Genomic DNA, 4,335 nt, shown 5'->3' on the forward strand with positions numbered 1-4,335 from the left:
TTTAATTTGGACTTGGAAAAGTAAAATCTTTCTGTTTCTCACATATTAAATTTATTGTCACCATAGTAAAAGTGATATTGATATAGGGATGTCAATTAGGTGGGGGAGGGGAGAAAAATGAAGTGAGAACATTTTAGCAAAGATAACTCCAGAGTTCTCTTGGACACAAATAGTTTGACCATGTCTTTTTTTTAAGATTTTATTTATTTATTTATCTTTAGAGGGGAAGGAGAGAGGGAGAGAAACATCAGTGTATGGTTGCCTTTTGTGCACCCCCTGCTGGTAGTTAGCCTGCAAGGAACTGGCCTGCAACCCAGGCATGTGCCCTGACTGGGAATCGAACCGTGATTGTCTGGTTCGCAGGCCCGCACTCAATCCACTGAGCTACGCCAGCCAGGGCCTTGACCACGTCTTAATAAGTGGATTAGATTTGCCATGCCTGCTAATTCCATTTCAGCATCCTCACAAGAAGCCTGACAGACAGTATATGGCCTCTGGGGGATTGTACATAACCTCCTGTTCTGATATCTGTCAGTGTGTCTGCTTGTGTCCATGGCTTGACAGGAATTCTGCATCAGGGTTGAGAATGGTTGGGAACCTGGCCCATTTATTCCTGTCATCTTTGTTGACAAGCAGACACTGTAGTGGCCCTCTCCACTGCCATTTAGCTCAGCTTCTAGGCACACCAGAATAGGGGGGGTTCTTTTTCAATGAACAAAGAGTAGCCCATGACACAGAACTGTGGCACTTTAAGTATTGCCACTCCATTCTGTTTTGTTGCTTGAATAGATTGTCCTTCCTACCACTCTTGGCTTAGATAGGCACGTAACCGGTATGCAAATAAATTAATCTTGACTCAAGAATCCTGAGCATTCTACTATATACTATACATATAAGACACCTCACAATCATCCTAGTATAAAGTCCCTATCTTTGTCAGTGTGGGCTGCTATAACAAGATACTATAAAGCAGGTGGCTTAAACAAGAGATGCCTATTTCAGAGTTCCGGAGACTGGGAAGTTCGAGATCAAGGTGCCAGCTCATTCACTGCCAGGCGACAGCCTCCTTCCTGGTTTGCAGGTAGCTGCCTTCCTGCTGTGTCATCAAATGGTGAAGAGAAAGAAAAATGTAGTGTCTTTCTTTTCTTATAAAGACATTTATCTCATCCTCATGATCTCATCTAAACTGAATTACTTCCTAAAGGCCCCATCTGGATTTGGGAAGGACAGAAATATTCTGTCTATAATACCTACACCTTATGTCAAAATATTCTCTTAAACATTGACACTGGTATTTAATACATCTAATTCATTTTGTATAAGGATATTAATTATTGGATCATGGTAATTTAATTTAGTTCCTGTATAATCAGATATTTGCTTGTTCATTCATGTTCAGTAGCATAACCAGAATTCTTTAAAAACACTCAGTTACAAATGTGGCAGAACTGATTATCCTCTAGTTATTTACCACCTTTGCAATATGTATATTACATGATGGCCTTTGTTACAGTAAATTTGCTTGTCATTTGTATGTCAGATTCCTTATTACACTGGGGGCTACTTTAAGGCAAAAAAAAAACCTCCTAATTTTTTATCACATTATTTACAACAATCTACAGAACATGGTAAATAGTAAATTGTAGAGTTTTGAATACATGTAAAAATTATCAAATGTATAGTGTATAAAATTAAAATATGGAATGTATCATAATAAATTTATCATCATAATTTTGGTGTATAACCAGGTTTTATGAAATGTTTATTAACATTTGGACAAATAATAAAAGGAAAGTGGAGAAAATGGAAATGGTGTGATTTGTTTGATTTAAAAAGGATGTTTTTTATTTCTATTCATATGGTTATTATGTTATTTTGGGGGAAAAGCAAAATATAAAAGAAATGCTAACTAGAGTATTTCATGACATGTAAAAAGCTAAATTTCTATTCTATGTACCCATTTTTATTCCCCCCAAATCTCGCTGGATGTGATTTTCCCCATGATCACTCCAGGCAATGAAATTATAACTATCTAATGGACATATAGATAGTTATATGAAATTATAATTATATAGTTATAATATAGATAGTTATAATGAAATTATAACTATCTAATGGACAAATAGAATACTCTATTTGTAATAGATATTTACAGTGACAGGCAATGAGTTATATTTAGTTATTTTTTTATTTTTTCAATTACAATTGATATTTAATATTATTTTATAGTAGTTGCACATGTATGGCATAGTGGTCACTTATTTTATTTTATTTGCAAAGTGATCTTTATAAGTCTAGTATCTATCTGGTACCATATATATTTATTAAATTACAATATTTTTTACTATATTCCCTATGCTGTACTTTATACCTAATGGATCCTTTGTAACTACTAATGTGTACTTCTTCACCCCTTGAACTTTTGCACCCAGCCCTCTAAACTCTCTTTACTCTGGTAACACTCATTTTTTTCTCGTTATCTATGAGTTTATTACTGTTGTGTTTTTCTTTTCTTTTTTTTTGTTCTTTAGATTCTGCATATAAGCAAAATTATATGGTATTTGTTTTTCAATGTCTGACTTATTTCACTTAGCATAATACTCTCTGGGTTGATCCAGGTTGTTGCAAATGATAAGATTTATTTTTTTTAATTTTATTTGTTTGTCTTTAGAGGGGAAGGGAAGGAGAGAAGGAGAGAAATACCAATGTATGGTTGCCTTTCGTGCGTTCCTCCTGGGAACTGGCCTGCAACCCAGGCATGTGCCCTGACTAGGAATCGAACCGTGATTGTGTGGTTCACAGGCCCACACTCAATCCACTGAGATACACCAGCCAGGGTGATAAGGTTTATTTTTATGGCCTAGTAATATTCCACTGTATATACATACCACATCTTCTTTACCTAATCCTCTGTTGGTGGGCACTTAGGTTGCTTCCATATCCTAGCTATTGTCAATATTGCTGAAGTGAACATAGAGGTGCATTAAGTGTATCCTTTCAAATTAGTGTTTTAAAATTTTTTACATAAATATCCTGAAGTAGCATTGCTGGTCCCTAAGGTAGTTCTACTTTTAATATTTTGAGGAACCTCCATACTGTTTTCCACAGTGGCTGCACCAATTTCCATTCCTACCTGCAGCGCACCAGGGTTCCATTTTTCCCACACATTTGCCAACACTCGGTGTTTGATTCATTAAAGACAGTCATTGTGACAGGTGTGATGTGGTATCTCATTGTGGTTTTACATGGAAGGGCAATGGATTTTAAAACATAATGCTACGCTGAATATGTAATAATTTTTGAATAAAATTGAAAAGGAGTACAATAGTTATAAAAATTATATATGTTTGTTGTATAGTTTGCAAATGTTGTAGCTTAAAGCTAAATACCTTTATCTTTAAAGATATATGTATTTCAGGATTTCACTTTGGTGCAATATATAAAAATATTTATTTAAAATTATTTATTTAAAATACTACACATTTCCCAAATCATTTAACATAATCATAATATGTATAGTAATATTGCATTGCCTTGCAATACATTAGGGTTAAGTATTCAATAAATCAAGTAAGTGAAAAATGCTATCATGATTAAAAATTTTATCTGGCCTACTGATTTTGTCAACTACTTTTTTTCGAGAGCTGCACCAGAGAAGAGGAAATTTGGGACACACAAAAAAATCAGAGAACCCTAGCTGGTGTAGCTCAGTGGATTGAGCACAGGCCTGTGAACCAGATATCACGGTTCAATTCCCAGTCAGGGTACATTCCTGGGTTGCAGGCTGGTTCCCTGCAGGCCAGCTCCCAGCAGGGGATGCATAAAAGGCAACCATACATTGATGTTTCTCTCCCTCTCTCCTTCTGCTCTAAAGATACATAAATAAATAAAATCTTTTTAAAAAATTCAGAGAACACGGAATTTTAATTCAGCAATGACATGCATATCCATGGATCCTAAAGTTAAATCACAACCTGTAGCAAGAAAATACAAGCTTTTGCTCCAAGTGTTCTGTATTTTAACCTGATTAGTATTATATTTAAGAAGAATAAAACTGTTCATAGAGAAGCATATGATTAATAATATATGCTAGCATTTTACTAAAATTTAAGTTAGTATAACATGCTATTCCAATCTATTAGCTCTTGAGGCAAAAAAAAATACATGAAGAGAATCTTCTCCAAATAACATAACTGTGTGTAAAATAGAATGAAGTAACTACTAAATAGACCCTTTTAATCCAAATATTCATATTTTATGGTGATATTTCTTCCTTACTCATAATGATTTTTATTTACTATTTCAGGAGCTATATTTCTAGCATTAAAATTAAAA

This window comes from Sturnira hondurensis, unplaced genomic scaffold (genome assembly GCF_014824575.4).
Source record: "Sturnira hondurensis isolate 20B ecotype Veracruz unplaced genomic scaffold, ASM1482457v3 Scaffold0006566, whole genome shotgun sequence".
NCBI lineage: Eukaryota > Metazoa > Chordata > Mammalia > Chiroptera > Phyllostomidae > Sturnira > Sturnira hondurensis.